The sequence below is a fragment of the Pelmatolapia mariae genome, linkage group LG10_11, assembly GCF_036321145.2.
Source record: "Pelmatolapia mariae isolate MD_Pm_ZW linkage group LG10_11, Pm_UMD_F_2, whole genome shotgun sequence".
NCBI lineage: Eukaryota > Metazoa > Chordata > Actinopteri > Cichliformes > Cichlidae > Pelmatolapia > Pelmatolapia mariae.
Genome location: NC_086236.1, coordinates 62,549,074 through 62,572,473, shown reverse-complemented (window position 1 = coordinate 62,572,473; position 23,400 = coordinate 62,549,074). Strand labels below are relative to the sequence as shown.

Below are 23,400 nucleotides of genomic sequence, written 5' to 3'. Positions count from 1 at the left end.
AACTGTTAAGCTCAATCTAAAACCTTTTGCTGAGAGGATGAGTTTGTGATCTGTGTTTTTTATGAGCAGTAATGGTACAGCCAGGATGCTTCATGTTGGGTTTTATTTCTGCGGGGACAGGAATTTCTCCAATATGAAACAGAAAGGCTTCATTTTCATTTTTTTAGTTGTTTGGAACTTCTCTACTTTCTCAGGAAACAGTGAGTATCTGATCAAGCCATTACTTAACTAAATTCATTGTTTAAGTTGCTTAATCAAATAGAATGTATTTAAAATACAATTGATGAACTGACTTTTGAATGTTTTATATTTTTTTCAAGTGACTGTTAATATAAATGAGCAACGTGATATTTTGCCAGTCGCAACACAACTTAATTTTTCGTTGGGATGTCGAGCTGTGATACCGTGTCAGCATTACAGCCATCGATCAGACTGTTTCAAATGGTTTTACAAGAAGGACCAAAGTAGTAAGCAGGTTCAGTTGTTCTTCCAAGATAAGAGTGGAGTGCAATATCATCAAATGTCCAATCCCAAATTGAAAATTGGATCCAATCATTCCTTGGTCATCAGTTCTTTTACTGAGGATGATGAAGGTGTGTACTGGTGTGAAACTTGCCAAGAAACGTGCCAAAAGTCCACTGACATCATAGTGAAGAAAGGTTTGTCCTGTTGTCACATTTTTTTCCGTTAAGGGAGAATCTACCCGTGATTACGATTTTTACATTTGCCAAAGATAATTATTACAATCCTTTACTTCTCTTTTTTCAGAGACATGGAAAGAAGTCAATGAGACAGTTTACATTGTTGCTGGCAGCAGTTTTCAGCACACATGTTCAAGTAAACCTAATAAAATAAAATGGACCTTTGAAGCAATGACTGCTGTTGGGAAATCAGAACTAAGAGCAACAACAGACAATTTGACTTTCAACAAGTCTATATATATTGGAAATGTCAGAAGAGAAGATGCTGGGAAATATACCTGCTGGATGAGTAGCTGTGTTGGACACAGTATTAAGCTATACACTATCAATTTGTGTGTAGTTACAGGTGAGAAACTAACACACAAACATCATTGTTTCATAGTAGAAGATAACCTGATGTAACCTTTTGATCTTTACTTACAGTATATGACAGTAAGGATTCATCTGCATCTTGTGCTGTGACGTGCAGCATGAAATCCAATAATCCAAACAGAACTTCAACTACATCTGTGCCTGTACATCCATACGGGTCCCTAAAGTGCAATATAGATTCAGTGTTTGATGGATACACTACAGTTACTAAGAGTCCCACATTTAGCACAAACGCATTTAGCACAACAACAGGTGGGGGTTTAGCCATATGCTGTTTGTGAACCTTTTTCACCTGAATCAAAATAAATATTAATATTTAGTTTTTGGTTTAACAGGTTTTCAAAAAGTGCCTGAAGACTGGATCCCACTTATTTGTGGTATATCAGTATCATGTGTCATTTTAATGGCACTTATCATTTTCTGCTTCAAATCAAGATTACATGCAGGTAGGCTATGCAGCTGTGCCTTACTTCCACTTCCTGTGTATATTATTGTTTTTTTTTAAATGGTTTACTTGAAAACTTTCCCCCCATGATTCTGAATATGCTTCTGCTTCTGTCTCACCAAAGCATTTCCTGTTCAAATTTGTTGCTGTGGCTTGAATAGCAGGGTAAGTATCTGTGCTGACATTGAGGTGTAACCTAAAACTCTCATGCAGAAATGAAGTGTGTGCGAATTGTTTTGTCTGGGTAATGAAATTTATTGCTTTTTACTGCAGGTGGAAGAGGAGTCTTCAGTGGTTTATTCATCAGTTATCATCAGGACACCCGGCAAAAGAATTAATCACATGACCTCTAGTGATTGTGTTTATTGTGAAATAAAAGTATAGAGAAAAAAAGTCCAGGATAAGTGCAGTCACTTTTATTTATATAGCACATTTTAAAACAATATGGATTGGTCTAAAGTGCTTTTCAGTTGACTGTTGAAATAGGTAAGGTCATTAAAGGGCACTGGTTAGAATTATACTTTCCATCGTTGCTGTCATTTGAATTAGTAACTAATTCCTCAAATTACTTAAATTGTAACTTCACCCACACGCTTCTCAAGGGAAAATCTGAAACCATGAATCTTTTTTTCCAACAAAGGAATGATTTCTAATCGAATCTTTAACTGAACTTTTACCCAATTTTTCTTCTTGATCTCAGGAACATTCTCTGAAGGCAGGGCGGGTGTTTTAAAGTACATGGATCGAGATAATTTTAATGAGAAGCTTTGAGTGCATACAGATGTTATGTAACAACATTTTTTTTGTTGTTGCTCAGTACAGAGGTGAGGTCCATTCATGAACTGCATGAAAGCACAGTTTCTGATTACCTTGCAGATCAAGTTAAGATAAAACAAATGTAGGTAAAGAAGTAAAGTTGACCTCAAAATGCTACGGCAATTAAATGCTGCTTTCACAAAGAGAAATATTATTAGGTACATTAATTTAGTCGAGCTCAGCAATTAAAACAAATTTACAAACAATTTATATTTTTTTTGTTAAAAGAAAAAACACTTTTCACACTAAATTTATTTTACAGCTGTATTTTGTGTTGCAGTTTTAGGTTTTACATAATCACCGCAGTAAAACAGCATCTAAGCAAAAGGTTGCATAAAGAAGGCTGTTAAAAGTGTTAAATCCACAGCAGTACTGCGTCTGCAGTGTTAATCAATAATGAGCATCAGTGATAGTAAAACAATAACACCCTGCAGATCAAAGGTTATAGTATGATTATTACTGTGAGCAATATGTGTGTTTATACTGTGAGGACATTCTGCTGAGGATAGTCACTGAAAATAATATTTTGGATCCTTTTATTTGTTAAAGTGTTTTATTCAAAGTAAAGTATACAAAAAAGTGAAAATAACAGAAAAATAGTCTTAAGAAATAAACCAAAATTCACTAAATGTTTTGTTTAAAAAAGCAACAGACATGAAAGAAAATAAAGGAAATGTTTTAAGTTTTGATGTTTAGTCAAAGATGGAAACACAAAGAGGAGGCTGTGGTGAAAATGACTGTGAGTCAAATGTGTTGTACTGTACTGTTTTACTTATATTTGACCTATGTCACTATAATACCACCCACATCATAAAAACAAAAACACCAACACAGAAACTAATAAATACAAACTTAACATTTAACAATTAAAAACCAAACTGAAATCAGAAAATCCACTCTGAAAACTAAAATAACATCAAAATCAAAGGTGGAAAATCCTAAACTAAAATAACAATGGCAGTATTAATAGCAGTCATCTCCGAATAGCCTAAATTGAAAACAATTTGAGTACTTAACCCTCTTTTTTTATACACCACAACACCAACCAACAGAGACAGACAGGACATGACACGCAGGACAAACCACTACATCACGATCTGTCATTGGTGGCGGTGTACACAGCTCTAAGGAAAACAAACCCAAATAAGGCAGCTGGCCCAAATAATATCCCCAGGCATTCACTCAGGGTCTGCTCATCAGAGCTGGATGGTGTATTCATAGACATATACAATCTGCCCATCCTTTAAGTCCATTACCAGTGTGCCCCTCTCCAAGAAACATCCTGGTAGTGGATTTAAATGACTATCATCCTTTTGGACTCACATCAATCGTAATGAAGTATTTAGAAAGGATCAAAAAGACTGTCCTGGCCACCTTGGATTCTTTACTTTATGCATATGTATATAACACCACAGTGCATCAGTCTACTGGTGAGTCACCATTTGCTCTGATGTTTGGCTGAGATCCCCAGCTACCTGTTAGCTGCCAGTTACGGCTGGTGTTCAAAACAATATTGCTCCTTTACATACTCGTGCTAATGCTGGGACGCACTCGAATCGGCATCATCTGCCCCAGGCAGTAGGAAGTAGAACAATAGGGGCTGTGAACTCCCAGGCACCTGTGCCTAATACAGCTACCCTGTCTTGACCTCCGCAGTGAGTGTCAGTTGTCGGGATGACGATTCAAACCCCAGGGATAGATTGTAGTGGGTTACATTTGGTGGATGTTGGTTCATACATGGTGTCTGTGAACGCAGCATGAACTTTCACCCCTCCCTTTGCTGTTAATCAGATGTTGGTTATGAGGAACATCTGTGGTCTACTCTTGAGCTCTGGCAACTTGCACTCATTTCTGTTCAAGGTGGCAAAGCTAACAGGCTGTTAAGTATTACAGACTGGATTCATTTCCTGTGACAACTGATGAATTTGTGTAACTATTAAAGGGTGGTAAGTGGGATCCTCATGGGTTATCTACAATTTAGTGTATAGTAGGGTGGACCCTGGATGACTGTTTTCCCTCTTTTGTTACAGGCCTACACACTGCTGCTGTCTTGTTATAGCCTTGTTGTTGTTTTACTATTATTTATGGATTGGCATTGACTGGTTCCTTGTTTTATGGTATTTTACACACCGAGAAATGGGTAAATTGCACCATTCAGATTGCAATGAGGTTTGCAGTGAGACTACACGGGTGAGTAATTGGTGGCACTCCCCCCTGTAGGTTGCCTCCCCAGGTGGCCGGTCACCACCATTTCGTTTCATTATTTTATTTTTACTTTATTTTTAACTAGGCTAGCACTGTGTCAGCGAACCTTGTCCTTTTAAATAATGTCTATTAATAAATTTTTTTATTAAAGAACAAGTTGTTTTTTCTGCTCTACGCTTTGAGTAGTTTTGTCCTCACTTCTGCTTGTTAATAACGAGCCCGTGGGGTTTTGTAACTGGTACAACATTTGCACTAGCTACTGTAATCTCTCCTGGGGTGTACCTCCCTCCCCGGGTGGTGTTATCAACACCATTTAGTCACATTTACCGGTATTCCGCCTTCACACCACCACACATGCATACAGAATCAGTCCAATCAATGGTGACACATCTGTGAAAATGCTGTGAAATGACTGAAGCTGCATTTAATGCTGTCAGACTCTCTGAGAAGCTGCTGTTACTCAGACTCACACCCTTTCTCTGTAACTGAGCTCTGAACTTCCTGTAAGATAGACCCCACTCAGTCAGAGTTGAAAACCAGACATCAAACATCAGAACTGTGAGTGTTGGTATTACTCAGTGGCACGTGCTGAGTCCACTGCCACATGCTCTCTTCACATATGAGGGTGTGCACCCCCTGATCAATACCAGAATTATAACACTTGCACATGTGATTGGGCTGATTACTGGTGGGGACGACATAGAGAAGAGAAGTGATAGGACTGGTGGCCTGGTGTCAGGAAAATAATCTTACCCTAAAAGTAGAGAAAGGCAAGAAGATCATTACTTATCTGAGGAAAAGACACTCCAATATACATCAGTGACACAGAGGTAGAGAGGCTGAAAGCCTTAAATTAATCAGGACACACATCTAACAGTTTCTCAAAGGTCCTGACTCTCAGGTTACCAACAGAAACATCAAGGACTGGATGAAATGGAGCCATTCACTTACATTTTTTTTGTTTTTTTTTGTTTGTTCATTTTACTTTGTTGTGTTCTCGATGTCATTACACAAGTTCTGTTTTGGTCTGTCACAAGATATGTCTACATCTGTTAAACTGGTAGCTGATAAGTAGAAGCATATTGATTGCAAAGAGGATTAAAATACATTTACAGGACTTAGCATCTGAGCTCAAAGTAGCAGGTATGGTTATCTGAGTGATTTGTTACGAAGATATGGTGGGTCATTGAGTTATGTTTTTGACAAATTTGATGTAAGGTTGTATTTTTTCTACAATTTCAATATTTTTTCACTCCTTTAGAATGTTGAAAATACTATTAAAGGAAAGCAAAACGTACTTTTCTGTCAAAACACAGGGATGACTTTTATCATGAAAACATATAATACAAGTGTGTTACTGACTGCAAGCTTTTCATTCCATATATTAGACCAGCATCATATGAACCAAAGTGTCCTGCGTTTTTTCCAACAAGCCACTAGGTGGTCGCTTGTACACAAAGGTCAGCATTTTCAGTGAAATTGGCTACACACTTGCAGAAATCATCGTTATATATGTGGCATCACATGAAAGTGGAGCTTCAAGCTTCTAAACATTCACATGTCGCTGATAAGCTATTTGCCCTGTCCAAACAGTATTCTGATCATATGTGTTCTTTGGCTTTTTCAAGTATATTACTTTTAAATGGTTTGTTGCCCACTTTTCCACCACAGGTATAGTCTCACAGTTTTGTTCTGCTCAGCATTTAAGTGAACTTTTGCTAAGCAATAGCAGAATATAGCTGAGTATACACTAGCACAAGAACAAATACCAATTTAATTGGCAAAATAAAAGGTTAGTAAAAAGAGAATTTGGATTTAAACTATTCTAAATGTCACGTAGCATGTTAGCATCTCTCATATGAAACAGTGCAGTGCAGTTTATACAACATACTACTGTTTTGAACAAATCCAGTAACGGTTATAAGTTCTCTGTGTCAAACATGTAATCAGCTGGCTGTAACTGGTTAATAAAGACTGTGGCCAAGTTTGCACCATTAAATTGTGTTACATCTTATATAGTATAGTGGTTTGGATTTTTCTCTTTCAAATGTGGACAGAACAGACGTAGTAGTAATTGAGAGGAGAGGGTTAGTGATTTGTAGAAAAGGTTCCTAGCTGGAATCGCAGATTAAATGCTGTGGTCTCAGCGCAGCATGCATTCTGACCACAAGGCCGCCACATAACATTGTTGTTTCTTTTTGATGTGGTGCCTGGTCTGACATCGGCCAAAAAGTTAAACCAGTCGCTTGAGTTTATTTCTTTATAAGGTAGCGACAGAAGATGCAATGCATTTTAGGAGTTTTCACAGGAAATTCAAGTGATCAGTTATTTAGGATCTTTAAATCAGCGAAAGGTTGGCAATCTGAGATCAAAAGAAAGCGGACGTCATTTCATTTTTATACAACCTGTGTATGATAACAGCATAATTACCTGGCTTCATCGCGTGTTTTTGACACTTAAGGGAAGCCATTGCTTAGTTTCTCACCCTTTTGACATAAAAGTTTATATAAAATTGCTTTATCTCCAGCTCCTGCAGGATCTGTTAAGAATTATGTTGCAAATAGACTTTAACAAATTCTGAGACTGCTTCACTTCAAATGTTGTTTTATAGGTGTTCTGATTACCGACCAGTCATGTCTTTTTGATTGTGTTGGTAATATACACTACCAGGCAAAAGTTTGGACACACCTTCTCATTTAATGGTTTTTATTTATTTTTACTACTTTCTGCATTGTAGATACACATTGAAGACATCAAAAATATGAAGCAAGATGTATGGAATTTTGTAGCAAAGAAAAAAGTTGATAAATAACTCTAATTAAAGATTATGCATCGGAATTTCAGGAGCGGGACCACACCTCCAAACATGCTCCTTCCGGTTGTCATCTATATAGGTTCCCCCAGTTCTGCAAGCTGTCATTCATGTTTACGTGCTCCACCCTCCCTCCCCTTTTCAATTCTTTAACTTCTTCACTTCTATTTAGCACATGGGGATCTGCCAGGCCCGGGAGCTGTCACCAGTCCCATTCGAGGCCTTCCCCAAACCACAGCTCAATTCATGTCCAAGCATTCACCTTTACCTACTAAAACACTGTCAAACCTAAAATGAGGACGTGGGCCCAGCTAGTGAAATATGTTTTATATTTTAGAGTAGCCTCCCTTTGCTTTGATGTCAGTGCTGCATCCTTGGTCTTCTGTCAGTGAGCTTCATGATGTAGTAACCTGACATGGTTTTCACTTTAAAGGTGTGCCTTGTCAGGCTTCATTTGTGGAATTTCTTGTCTTCTTAATGGGGTTGGGACCATCAATTGTGTTGTGCAGAAAAGGAGACTGTGTGAATCAGGCCTTTGTGGTCAAATAGCTGCTAAGAAACCACAGCTAAGGAAAAGCAACAAGCAGAAGAGATTTTTTTGGTGCCAAGGGACACAAGGAAAGGACATCAGCCCAGCGGAAATCTGTGCTTTGCATCTTTGGTTCCACCCGCCTTGTCTTTGTGCGACACGGAAAAAGTGAACGGATGGTCTCGACATGCATGGTTCTCACCATGAAGCATGGAGGAGGACGTGTAATGGTGTGGGGGGTGTTTTGCTGGTGACACTGTTGGGAATTTATTCAAAACTGAAGTCACACTGAACCATCATGAACACAGCATCCTGCAGCGGCATGCATCCCATCCGGTTTGAGTTTAGTTGGAGCGTCATTTATTTTTCAACAGGACAATGACCCCAAACACACCTCCAGTCTTTGTGAGGGCTAATTGGCCAAAAAGGAGAGTGATGGAGTGTTGTGCTAGATGGCCTGGCCTCTACAGTCACCTGACCTAAGCCCAATGGAGATGTTTTGGGATGAGGTGGACCGCAGAGTGCTCCTCAAAAGGGCCAACAACTCCTCAGCATCTCTGGGAACTCCTCCAAGACTGTTGGAAAACCATTTCAGGTGATGACCTCATAAAGCTCACTGAGAGAATGCCAAGAGTGTGCAAATGAGTAATCAAAGCGAACGGTGACTATTTTATGGAATCTAAAATCTAAAATATGTGTATATATATATAAACCCACGAAAACAGGAATTACTGTGAAGACATCACCATTTACTTCTCAGTTTTTGAAGGGACAAAAATAAAGAAATTAGGATCACATCAGATCAATCAAAATGTGGTACTTTCAAAACGATATGTCAATCTTCAGTACTTGGTTGGGAATCCCTTTGCCTTAATCACTGCCTCGATGTGCCATGGCATTGAGGCAATCAGCCTGTGGCATTGCCTGGAAGTTATGAAAGCCCAGATTTCCTTGATGCTTGCTGTCAGTTCTTCTTTGTTTTTGGGTCTGGTGGACCTCATTTTCCTCTTGATAATACCCCATAGATTCTCAATGGGGTTTAGGTATGGCGAGTTGGCTGGCCAGTCAAGCACTATGATGGCATGGCCATTAAACCAGGTTTTGGTGCTTCTGGTGATATGGGCAGGAGCCGGGTCCTGCTGGAAGATGAAATTTGCATCTCTATACAGATCCTCAGCAGAAGGAATCATGAAGTCGTCTAAAACATTCTGGTAGATTGTTGCGCTGACCTTGGATTTAAGAAAGCAGAGTTTACCAACACTTGCACCGGACATTGCGCCCCAAATCTTGACTAACTGTGGATATTTCAAACTGGACCTCAAGCAGCTTGGGTTCTATTCCTCACCCGTCTTCCTCCAAAACCTTGGACCTTGATTCCTGAATGAAAGGCACACTTTACTTTCATCGGAAAAGAGGACCTTGGACCACTGGCCAACACTCCAGTCCTTCTTCTACTTGGCCCAGTTGAGACACTTCTGACTTTGGCTCAGGCTCATAAGAGGTTTGACCCGAAGAACCCAACAGTTGTAGCCCATCTCCCGGATGCGTCTGAATGTGGTGGTTTTTGGAGCTGTGACTCCTGCCTCATTCCACTCTTTCTGGATCTCTGCCAGATTCTTGAATCTTCTCTGGCTGATAATCCACTGAAGGCCATGGTCATCTTGGTCATTTTGCCCGTCCACTAGACTTTCCATTGATATGCTTGGACACAGCACTCTGTGAGCAGCCAGCCTCCTTAGCTATGAACTTTTGTGGCTTACCCATCCAATGGAGGGTATCAATGATTCTCTTCTGACCAGTTGTGAAGTCTGCAGTCTTTCCCATATTGAATCTAACTGGGACAATTGAACCAAAGTGAAGCAATTTGATGACACCTGGGAAAACCTGTAAAATTTGGGCTGATGTGTTCACAGGATTCTATTTCCTGTTTTCGTGGATTTTGTAAGTGGAAGCACAAATTACGTACAAATAAACAACCAAGTACTTGAAATCGTTTAAGTTCCGGGCCTTTCAGTTGCAATTTATTTGTTGTCCAATGTTAACTTGTTATATTTTAGTAATACCCGAACATCTGTTATAGTTACGTTTTCATATCATATATAACATCAGTTTGTTTTAAGTGTTTTTCTTCTGTGTTGTTTGGAGTATAATGTGTGATGTTGTTTCTTAGTTTTAGACTAGTTGGTTAGTCTATTCCCCCCCCTCGTTTAGTTGACTAAGCAATTAATTGCCAGGAACATGCCTGGTGTGCAGATGATTTAGGTCGTGCTAGTAAGAATGGTTATGTTACCACTGCCAATTCTGGCTGAGGTTTTTTTTTTCTTTAATCTGAGTGGAGATCTTGTCATTGAGAAACTGATACTGCGAACCTGAGCCACCACTAGTCAGAGATGGGAAGTAACGATGTACAAATACTTCATTACTGTGCTTAAGTAGAATTTTCAGCTATCTGAACTTTACTTGAGTAGTCATTTTTTCGACTTTTTACTTTTACTGCTTACATTTTCACTGTGATGATGTCACTTTCATTGTGACATCATCATCCCATAAGCCAATGCAGGTGTCACAAGACATTTTTGAATGAGGACATATTTATGTATTTGTATTTGTAATCTCTGTTATTTTTGTAAAAAAAAAAAAAAAACTGGGGATATTATATACAATGTATTGTGACACATATTCTTAAGTTCTCCCAAAACATAGTCCATGAATATATATGTAAAAGCTCAGTTACATAGTAGAACTATTTCAAACTAAAACATACATTGCACGACAGAGTTGATTAAATTATATGTAAAAGCGCAGTTATATGGTAGAAGGTAGAATCAACATAATTTTTTTACAAACCGGATTCCAAAAAAGTTGGGACACTAAACAAATTGTGAATAAAAACTGAATGCAATGATGTGGAGATGGCAAATGTCAATATTTTATTCAGAATAGAACGTAGATGACAGATCAAAAGTTTAATCTGAGAAAATGTATCATTTTTAAGGAAAAATATGTTGATTCAAAATTTCACGGTCTCAACAAATCCCAAAAAAGTTGGGACAAGTAGCAATAAGAGGCTGGAAAAAGTAAATTTGAGCATAACGAAGAGCTGGAAGACCAATTAACACTAATTAGGTTAATTGGCAACATGATTGGGTATAAAAAGAGCTTCTCAGAGTGGCAGTGTCTCTCAGAAGCCAAGATGGGTAGAGGATCACCAATTCCCACAATGTTGCGCAGAAAGATAGTGGAGCAATATCAGAAAGGTTTTACCCAGCGAAAAATTGCAAAGACTTTGCAGTTATCATCATCAACTGTGCATAACATCATCCGAAGATTCAGAGAATCTGGAACAATCTCTGTGCGTAAGGGTCAAGGGCGTAAACCCATACTGGATGCCCGTGATCTCCGGGCCCTTAAACGACACTGCACCACAAACAGGAATGCTACTGTAAAGGAAATCACAGAATGGGCTCCGGAATACTTCCAGAAACCATTGTCAGTGAACACAATCCACCGTGCCATCCGCCGTTGCCAGCTGAAACTCTACAGTGCAAAGAAGAAGCCATTTCTAAGCATATCCACTAGCTCAGGCGTTTTCACTGGGCCAGGGATCATGTAAAATGGAGTGTGGCAAAATGGAAGACTGTTCTGTGGTTAGACGAGTCACGATTCCAAGTTCTTTTTGGAAATGTGGGACGCCATGTCATCCGGACCAAGGAGGACAAGGACAACCAAAGTTGTTATCAACGCTCAGTTCAGAAGCCTGCGTCTCTGATGGTATGGGGTTGCATGAGTGCGTGTGGCATGGGCAGCTTGCATGTCTGGAAAGGCACCATCAATGCAGAAAAATATATTCAGGTTCTAGAACAACATATGCTCCCATCCAGACGTCATCTCTTTCAGGGAAGACACTGCATTTTTCAACAAGATAATGCCAGACCACATTCTGCATCAATCACAACATCATGGCTGCGTAGGAGAAGGATCCGGGTACTGAAATGGCCAGTCTGCAGTCCAGATCTTTCACCTATAGAGAACATTTGGCGCATCATAAAGAGGAAGGTGCGACAAAGAAGGCCCAAGACGATTGAACAGTTAGAGGCCTGTATTAGACACGAATGGGAGAGCATTCCTATTGCTAAACTTGAGAAACTGGTCTCCTCGGTCCCCAGACGTCTGTTGAGTGTTGTAAGAAGAAGGGGAGATGCCACACAGTGGTGAAAATGGCCTTGTCCCAACTTTTTTGGGATTTGTTGACACCATGACATTTTGAATCACCATATTTTTCCCTTAAGATGATAAATTTTCTAAGTTTCAACTTTTGTTCCGTGATTTATGTTCTATTCTGAATAAAATATTGACATTTGCCATCTCCACATCATTGCATTCAGTTTTTATGCACAATTTGTTTAGTGTCCCAACTTTTTTGGAATCCGGTTTGTACTTTCTAAATACAGTAATTTTGAGCAGTTCTTGCAGTTAGTGCACTTTAGCTAAGTCTCTAAAGGTTTGATCTTGATGTGGATGCCATTGAGTGAGCGGAGAACCAGTCGGGGGATGATCTTGGGTTTCATAGTGGGCTCCGCTATGAGCTGGTATCGCTTCAGTGTCAGAGCTGTCACCACTTTCATCTCATTCATAGCAAAGTTCTGACCAATGCAGTTTCTGAGGGAGGAAAATATTAAATGTAAGAAATATACAAGGATATATTCAAAAGAATTGAAAAATGATGAAAATAATTTGATCCTTCTGAGATAAGGACACGCAGAAAATGGATAGGAGGGATGAGTACAGTATGTTATTTTTTAACATTCAGGGCCAAAGGTGCTTGTATTTTAAATGGGATCAATCTTAGATTACAGTGAGTGCACCCTTTCCCCTACTTGCTTTAGCCCATCATAAAGCCAGTTTTTATTGTGTTGATGGAAATGGGGTCAGTGTATGGGCTCAAATTGTGGTCATAAATATTCTGTACTTGTAAATCAGGATTTGTCTGTGTAAAAATAATTTGTGTGTGTGTAAAAAAGATTTGTGTGTGGACTTAGCCAAAAAATACATGTGAAACTCTCTGCACTCAAGTTTCAAAAAAGCGCCCCTCCGACAGCCAAACCCATCTATTCTCTGATTGGATAGTTAAATTTGTGATTGACATGACATTGGCCAATCAGATGAAATGAAGAAAAATGGGGTCAAAATTCGTACTTGTAACTTGAAACTTGAGTACAGAGTTTCACACGTATTTTTTTGGCTAAGTCCACACACAAATCTTTTTTACACACACACAAATTCTTTTTACACATACAAATCTTTTTTACGCACACACAAATTATTTTTACACATACAAATCTTTATTACGCACAAACAAATTATTTTTACACATACAAAACTTTTTTACACACACACACGAAGTCTTTTTACACATACGAATCCTGAGTTACAAGTACAAAATAATTATGACCACAATTTGAGCCCATATCAGTGCTAAGTTACACATTCACATACTTGAGACTACTGCAATCGGTCTCTATACAGTGATATAGTTTCAGGTGAGGACAAACCTTGGCCCAGCTGAGAAGGGCACAAAAGCATGCGGAGATCTCTTGGCAATGTTCTCTGGTAGGAAACGCAGAGGGTCAAAGACCTAATGTAATACAGGACAAAGAAAGAGAGCAGTGTTATGTGTATTACTTATTTTCTGAACCTTATCGCCACTTTGGCACCACGGACCTACCCACCTCAGCAAATACAGCACAAAAGAATCAAAAACAAACAAACAAAACAAAACAAAAAAAAGTAAATACAGCACTAGTAATTCATTTAATGCACCAGTTTCATGATTGCTTCTTCAGTTATTTGATAAAGTATATGCAGCCTTATGAGCAGAGTGCTGACAAACTTCATAATTTTATTTCATCATAGATTCTGTTGATGATGTATTCCATGTAGTAAGTTGGGGTGGGAATAAAATTGTCTTTACTTACATTAGGGTTTTCCCAGACAGATGCATTCCTGTGAATCCCATGCACATTTATTCCAACAACAGAACCTACATTTGAAAGAAATGTGTACTTAGCTTATTATTATTAAAAGATTATAGGGTGAGTGTAGCTGATCATTATCTTACAAACTAAACAAACATACACCATATGGAAAAATGTATTGTGACACAACTCATAATCCAAATGCAGGGGTTTTAAGTCCAGTTGGCACAGAAACATAAAATTAACCAGTTAGCCATGAAGAATGATGAAGTGTAAGTGGTATTATTGCAAAATGGAAGTGTTTAAGAACTACAGCAACTCAGCCATGAAGTGCCAGACCATGTAAAGTTGCAGAGTGAGTGTAGAGAAGTCCGTGTTAGCGTGAACTACATTACCCAGCAGGCCCTTTGCAGTCATGGGATTCATGGGACTCCTGAGCTAGATAGCCTGACTTAGTTCCTGAGCTAAAGAGAGAGGAGGAGAGAGCTGCTGGGAAGAAAAGCAAAGAGCCCCCCTGTGTTTGTTGTAAATGGTGTGCGTCACAAAAATGTGAGTTAACATTACATTATTAAGATGCTTTACCCTGTGTGTATTGGTTCTAGCTAACTTTAGCATATGTGCTGATTAGCGATAGCTATGGTGGTCCAGCTATTGCATCGTTTCTGGCCTTGTTCCAGCTTTATTTGTTCCCTTTACCAATTAATGTGACGTTGTACGCTGTAATATGGGTGTATTACGTAGTGGCTACCTAGAGGGCTGTTTAACACTGGGTTGTAGCACAACCCAGCATTAAACAGATGTGCACCAATCTGTACATACAAAGTTGTCCTTTGAGCTGGACGTGCTGCACCTGGATGATATGGCTTCCTCTAGAGGTCAGGATGATGCACAAAGTCCCCGTCGAAAGGATCCGTCGAATCCCTGGACATCTGGAGGACTATGAGTTGTCCTATCATACCTGGGCACGAAGGCTGTCACCCAGTCTAACACATGATGTTATGATGGGACCGTCAGACTCCCACTACACAAGGAGGCAGGATGTGGAGGAGATAAGGTGGCGAAGAATGGAGGATTGTCTGATAAATATCCAGCATCATATGCGAGCTCTGCAAGTGACTGTAGCAGAGTCCCGTGACTTTAACAAACGTGTGCAGCAACTAGAGCAGATCACCTTTTTAGTGCCCAGGGGGACATTAATGGAAGTAGAATCGATGGCTTCACCTGTCTACACACCAAATCCTACAGCCAGGGAGCCCGAGCCATCTAGGATGGTGAGAGAATCCAAGAGCCTGTCCGGGTTAGGTCAGCTCCTTCAGCCCTGATAACTGGCACTTGCACTGCACGTGTCGGGTCACGTAAAGCACTCTCTATGGATTGATCTGCCCTCAGATTCACTTCACCATGCCCTGACTACATTATTAGACCTGTGCATCCATCAAGTCCGGCTCCACCTCCTGTAGCCAGAGCTATAGCTCCACAGGTAGTACACTTATCTATGCCTCCCGTGGCACTGCAGACGCCTCCACCAGACCCTTCCCCAGTTGCTCAGCCAGATCCTACACAAACTTCTACTGCGAAAGGAGATTTCATTCAGGGTTTCCAGCCCTGGATCCCACCACTTTGACCTCTGCCTCAACAGTCTCGATATGCTTGATTCTAACCTGTGCCACCTGCACAGGAGCTTGGGCCTCAGTCATCTATGCCACTAGCAGCGAATCATTCGAGTTCGGAACCCAATATGTTGGAAATGGTGACTGCATCCTCCTATGGCATTCCTAAGCCCAAGCTCACCATTTTTAGTTCTGGGAAGTAGAGTGACTTTGCTTTAGTGAAGAAAGGACTGGATAGTGTTCTTGGGCCTCACAAGCACTTGTCCGAGGATTATAAATATCAGATCTTGCTCGATCACTTGAAGTTCCCAAGTGCATTCCAAGTGCCTAAACGATACATCCATGACCCAACTCCATATGCTAGTGCAATGAGGGCTCTCAAACAGAAGTGCGGTCAGACACGACAGCTGGTACAGAGTAAACTCTCGCCATCCTGTGTACGTCATTCATAAAACCAGGTGACTCACACTTTGAAGCTTTTTCCCTGTCAGTTGCCAGTCTAGTGGGGATGTTTACCACTATGGACGGGGTGGCAGAGCACTTACACCCTCTTCGACCTAGCAGAGTGGTTGGAGTGCAAGGCCCAAGCCATGCAGGTCTCCTGACAGGCCACAGAGCTGTATGCCTCAGAGAAGCTGGAACTGTTGGAAGCCAACAGTTGGGTACGACATTACCCAGCAGCCTCTGTGCAGTCATTGGATTTATGGGACTCCTGAGCTAGATAGCCTGACTTAGTTCCTGGGCTAAAGAGAAAGGAAGAGAGAGCTGCTGGGAAGAAAAGCTAATAGCCCAGCCTGTGTTTGTTGTGAATGGTGTGCGTCACATAATTGTGAGCTAACATTCCATTTTTAAGATGCTTTACCCTATTATTTGTGCATATTGGTTCTAGCTACCTTTGGCATATGTGCCAGTTATAGATAAATACGGTGTCCCAGCTATTGGATAGTTTCTGGCCTTGTTCCAGCTTTATTTGTTCCCTTTACCAATTCATGTGATGTTGTATGCTGTAATATCATTGTATTACGTAGTGGTAGAGGGCTGGTATGGGCTCAAATTGTGGTCATAAATATTTTGCACTTGTAAATCAGTTTTGTACTTGTAAATCAGGAATTGTATGTGTAAATAGAATTTGTGTGTGTGTAAAAAAGATTTGTATGTGTAAAAAGAATTTGTGTGTGTGTAAAAAAGATTTGTATGTGTAAAAAGAATCTGTGTGTGCGTAAAAAAGATTTGTGTGTGGACTGAGCCAAAAAATACATGTGAAACTCTGCACTCAAGTTTCAAGTTACAAGTACGAATTTTGACCCTATTTTTCTTCCTTTCATCTGATTGGTCAATGTCATGTCAATCACAAATTTAACTAACCAATCAGAGAATAGATGGGTTTGGCTGTCAGAGGGGTGCTTTTTTGAACTGCAGGTCCTTGAAGGGTAATACAGTTTGAAGCTGGAGGATCGCTATATAAATATCCGATAGCAGCTAGGTCCTCTAACTTTCAGTAGCTGTTGAAAGGATAACGTTGTGGTATGTCAGTGGTTAGAAATACCATTATTACTTTAGGATTAGTTTAACACAAAGTCAGGGCTGACCCGGGAGCATTGCTGTGAGTCACAGTGCGCAGCATAAAGGTCCTTTCACATCGGACGCAGCATGTGCTGCTAATGCTAACTAAAAGCCAAGGATCCAAAATTTGTTGTGCTGGCTGCTGAGCTCTGTGGGTTTTTGCAGCAGCTCTACCTGTACTAGATTCACCTGCTCCTTGTCGTTTCTATCTCTGACTTTATGTCCTTTTCAAGAGTTTCTGTTTTTATTGCTGGTTCTTCAAATGTTCAGTAAAAACATGTATGCTAATTCATAACGAAGAAAGCTTTGTAACTATCCCCACTAGTGAAGACTGTCATTTCCACAACACTGCACAGTTTCACAGGTATTTTTTGGCTCAGTCCACACACAAATCTTTTTTACGCACACACAAATTCTTTTTACACATACAAATCTTTTTTACGCACACACAAATTCTTTTTACACATACAAATCTTTTTTACACACACACAAATTCTTTTTACACATACAAATCCTGATTTACAAGTACAAAACTGATTTACAAGTACAAAATATTTATGACCACAATTTGAGCCCACAGGCTGGCTGCTGAACAACTGCCTCAAGATAAATATTTCACCTATTGTGTTGGAGTGCCATCTTGTGGCCCATTTTGGGTAGTGCTTTAATAAATGTGATCGCTCTTAAGAAGCGGTATCAGATTGATGCACTGCCTTAGCAGAGTTGTTGTGGAGGAATTTGTGGCCAGCTTTATTAGCCTTTAATATTTATCCATGTTCTACTGTATTTCCTGTTCTTGATCGCAGAAACCACACCATATCACCCCTCCACATTCTCCTATACCATGCCATATCTCCTTGTACCATCAGTCCGAGTATAAATAAACTCCACCTCTTACAATCTACTCCCTGGATATCAGCCTCTCCTTCTGACGGAGGATAACTATTGTAGCACAACCCAGCATTAGTCTGACGTGCACCATTCTGTACAGTGAGGTTGCAGAGTAGGGCTGTTCGATATAACGATATCGGATGGCGATATAAAAACGTCTATCGTTTCATTTTACGCTATCGTTTGTTTCGTGGTGTCGCAAAATAAACTGTTTACGGAAATATTTTTTTTATCGTTTTGATGGTCACTGTAGTGGCTATATTAATTTCTTAAAGTTCTCTCTTTCTCTTATATTTAATATAACCACACTACGGACGGACAAGCGCCTGTTTTTATGCGCTGTCGTTAGCAACAACAACGGTAAGGCCATCGAATGTCCGCTTGTTTATTTTCCACATAAACCTTTCAAAATAAAGCTCAAGATCCTGTTGAGACTTTTCAAAATAAACTGAATCACGTGAAAGAGTATGCAGATTATTTGCGGATGAAAAGCAAAAAAGAGCCGTCAGGTGCTAAAAAAAACACCTTAGACTCAAACGTTAGAACAGGCTTTTCCCCGCAGCACGCTGTGTAATAAATACTCACAAAGAAAACGGCAGCCGTTACAACTTATGTCTAAAAATGTATAGTTTCATGCATGGGTTATAACACTTGACTACAGGTACACGACGCCCAGCTGGAAACACTTCAGGCAAGTCGAGCTGCCCGAGATTCACAGAATTTAAAGAAAATGTTAAATTTTTGTGATTTATATCGTTATCTGACAATAGATGTCTTATATCGGGATATGAGATTTTGGTCATATCGCACAGCCCTATTGCAGAGTGCATAAAAATCTCCAACGCTCTGCTGACTCAGTAACTGCAGAGCTCTAAACCTCCTCTGGCATCAACATCAGCACAAAAACTGTGTGCCTGAAGCTTCATGGCTCATGGGTTCCTGTGGCTGAGCAGTTCCTGTAAGTGTAATGTGTAGGCGGCAGTGTACCTTATGCCCATATAATGTATATAATAATAATCTGATGCCAACATTAAAATACTCCAATTTGGAAGAACGGTGCACTGACAAAGCAATTACACCACACGTTTAAGAGATTTATACCAGCTTATAGAAAAGATACTGTATGTGACGATACAATCAAATAATACCAATGTACCCTTGTAGAATAATAAAGTAATAAGTATTAAGTCAACATAGGTCCTTTATGGAAATGTACAAAAATGTAATTTATGTATCTAAAGACAAACAACGTCGGTTAAGAGTTTGTGTTTACCATGTAGCATGAAATATTTCCAAAAACATTATTAAGTGAAGACATTTAATATTTACTCTTTGATAATAACAACAGAGTAAAATCACTGACCTGCAGGCACTGTTCTCCCATCACAAAAGGTTACAGTTTTGGTGGTTTTTCTGGCAATTCCTGGTACAGGGGGGTAAAGGCGGAGAGCTTCTTTTATGCACATGGTAGTGTATGGGATTTTACTGAGATCCTCCCTTAAAATGAGACAGACATGCAGTGTTAGTGAAGTCAACTAATAAGAAACATATCCTGTTTATATGTCTCCTAATAAAGTTTTGGCAACACGGAATGGCACCAACTTATTTCCCTATTGCAGTGTTGTCCTTTCATAAGCCTACCACTCCATGGTTTCCTTGTCATGCAAGGCCTCCATAATCTCCTTCCTGCAAATCTTCTGATGTTCTGGGTTGCAGGCCAGACAGTAGAGGATGAAAGACAGGCCACTGGCTGTGGTGTCATGGCCCTCAAACATGAAGGTGTCCACTTCTGCCCGCATATCTTCATCTGACAGACCCTGCTGGTTCTCATCCTGGTGTTGAAATAAAGGATATTAACAGTTGATAAAAGACAGAATGGACTGCATTATACTCTAACTGGGCTTCTCAATAAAAGTCCTTTGTTACTTTTACTGTTCAGGCTCATTATATTACTGCATCACCCGACTTCAACTCAGCTTTAGTTGGAAAACATTCATCCTTATACAGATACCTTTATAAGATTGGGAATTCATTCAGCAGCCAAAGTATCAAGGTCCGCTGTTCTTCTTAAGCCACATGTAGCACTAATTGTTTGTTTTTTTAAGCAAACACCTGCCACACAGTTAATAATTGATTTTAATTTTTCTGCCAAGGACAACAATTTGCTATGATATACTCATAAAGGAAGTATTCTTCCTATTCCTTCATTATCAGTTGATTATATGAATATTATACAATTATTACACAATTATGTATTTAGTGATATAAATAAGAATTTGAAATTTTTGTGTGATTTTCAGTTAAAATACATAAAAATAAAAAATAAATAAAAATTGGATCGTTTTATGTAAATGGCCTGTATTTGTATAGCGCTTTACTTAGTCCCTATGGACCCCAAAGTGCTTTACACTACATTTAGTCATCCACCCATTCACACACATGTGATGGCAAACTACATTGTTGCCACAGCTGCCCTGGGGAGCACTGACAGAGGCGAGGCTGCCAGACACTGGAGCCACTGGGCCCTCTGACCACCACCAGTAGGCAACAGATGAAGTGTACTGCCAAAGGACACAACACCCGAGACTGTCGGAGCCGGGGCTCGAACCGGCAACCTTCCGATTACAAGATGAACTGCCAACTCTTGAGCCACGATCGCCCCATGTGTTTTAAACTTTGCTGAAATGAAGAGTGAGTCACAGCATGAACCTATCTCATGAAAGCTAAGTCTAAGAGAATAAACATGCTAGCTGAGACAGCCCCTACAAGCTGCCGTTTAGAGAAGTTTTTGGGGAAAAAAAAACTGGAAAAAACACTAACCAGTGCTGATCAGTCTCTACACAAAAGAGATTTTGTATTCAGGTTGCTGCTCACGAGGGTGAAAAGGCTGATCATCGTCTTTGTGTCAGAGGACATTAATATGCAGCTTGGTAACAGCATGCATCTTTGCTTATTTGCTGCATGCATATGCTATTTCAGCTTTATGCCAATACTTCAGAGTTCTGACACGATCTCAAGTTGGCACTTGCCTTATTTTCTGTATGACCTTTATGCAGGAAAACCCCAGTTTGTGACTTGCCTATACATTAAGCAAATCCTACAATGTGAAATGTGTTGAAGTAAGAGGCTGAAACTGATGACACATAACATACTCTTGCAAAGAGAAGGATGTCCAGAAAGTCCAAATATCTCTTTGCCTGTATTTGTCCAAGCTCCTTCTCTTCCTTCAGTGCTTCTCTCCTCTTTTTTATAACTTCCTCTTTAGAAAAGAATATAAAATGTCAGCATTTGTAGATCTGACACTATAATGTGAGGCTCACTGATATTTGGCAATGGTTCAATCAAAGCAAAGCTTACCTGTATGACTGAGAGCCACCTGACGTGCTTTTCTGTATCTGAAACCATGTGGGCTAAGGTGGAAAATGAGGTCACTGTGGTACGGAAACATTCTGAGCCGAAGGTTAATTAGAAAACTGAGGTCATACACTGCTTTGATGTATGCATTTGTTCCACTGAAATGACAAAGGAGGCAAACATTAAATGCAGATTTACAACAACCAAAGACTCAACATAAAACTAACACTGCAAATGACTCTTTAAAAAGATTAATCTGGGCTCACCCCTCTGTCTGACAGTTGCTGTAGCAGCTGAAGGCACACTTCATAATGCTGTCCAGTGTCATGAGGCTCATGTGTTTAAACAATTCAAAAGGTTCATTTGTGCTTGCATAACTTTCCCACTTATCCTGCCAACAATGAGAGAACAGATGTGATCTCTCTGCAGGATACAGACACTGCTCCTGCTTTACTTCTATGATATTTACTGACACGTGCTGGTCAACACATCATGACTTTGACTTTTTATTTACCAATTATGCAACTAAATTGTCTTTAACGTACCAACATAGTCTGAGCAGACTCTGACATCAATTTTACGTATGGTTTCAAAACATCATAATGGAAACCTGGCGTTAAGAGCCTTCTGTGACGGAACCACTTCTGACCTTCCGACACCAACAACCCATTTCCTGAAGAACATGTGCACGAGTGAGGAAAGCAGCAAAACAAACAACTCTGCACTTTAACAAAATGCTGTAGGAGGGAGAAAAATTAACCTTACCAATCCAACCCTTAATAAACCGGTAGGTAAAATCATCTTTTGGCTCTGTTAGGAAACAAAACAAATAAAAACGGCGTTAGGGACCTTTGACTTTACTACACAGTTATAAATGTGCATCAACACAGCAACAACCCAAAACATTTCTCACACCTGATGATGTCAGGATAGTTTTTGCATAATCTGGATGCTGAATATTGATGACACTGACAAAGGGGCCAAACCACATTGGGAAAACATATGAGTACTCCTGTCCCCATTTCACTACCTTGTCCATATCGGTCCCATCTTGTTTAAACTGAAAGAGAAAAAGTACAACTGAAACACATCACAGCAGGAAGACTTTACGCGTGTAAATCGGGTTGTTTGTCAACTGTGTGTCTCTGTTTGCAGAATGGTGTTCTCCAACATGGTGTGGTCCGTTTTACTGGACGGTTACACATACAGCTGCTGCGAGTGTGTTGAGACAGTTACCTCGAGAACATGTCCAAACAGCCAGTGTGGCGGCGGCCCCGAAAAAGCTTCGAAGTTTCGCAGTGCTTCCCTTCTTTTCGAAAGTCCAATTGTTAATTTATACACCACGAAAAAAAACACAGAGCACAGCAAAGACGTAATGCATGTGAGGCCAGCCCAGCTGAAACTCCGCGAAAGCTTTAGTTAGTTTCATCTCGCAGGTACAAGTGTCTTCCGCCTCCCCCTGCAGGAAAACCTCCCCAACACAGCGCAAAAGGTGATCTGAGCTCACCTTTCTGAGAAGAGCTGGAGGAAAAGCGAGATTTTCAGTGGTGTCTCCGGTAGGCGGGGAGTCTGACACAACTCATCCGAATGCAGCCGACAAATGCGTCCTTCATTTCCCAGAATTTGAAGGATGGGTCTGGTGTGTCCTTCGTGGCCCACCATATCCCGGAATTCATAGCGCGGCCCAGCCAATTTTCAGTTTCCAACAATGGCGGCCGCTACTAAGTTTTAAAATTACTCTTATTAACCATTCTGGGTCACAAAATAAACTTTTAACATATTTTCAGGCGAGAAAGTAGCTGTGTAAACTTCAAATATCTGCTTGGTTTATCAAGACATCGCATATTTGCAAAAGTGCGCCGACGTTTTCGTAGACGTCTTTTACCCACCCGCTCTAGCCGGGGGGTTTAATGGTCACTCGAGAGCAGCGGAGTCCCGGCCTCATCGTTTTCAGACCCCCACTGTCTTTCGCTACTCAGTTTAAACATGATATATAAGTAACTCGGATAACTTAAAAATGTAATTATTTGGCTTTTTTCGGTGTTTTATTTGTTTCGGAGTAAATCGGTTGGGCTGAGATCAAAGTTATTAGATTATTAGATTAAATAAAACTTTATTAATCCATCG

At 40.0% G+C, this 23,400-nt stretch overlaps 1 pseudogene; it reads right to left on the bottom strand.

Moving 5' to 3' along the window:
• Window positions 1-12,294: 12,294 nt before the first annotated feature.
• LOC134636701 (cytochrome P450 4B1-like) lies at window positions 12,295-22,846 on the bottom strand (annotated as a pseudogene).
• Window positions 22,847-23,400: the final 554 nt, after the last annotated feature.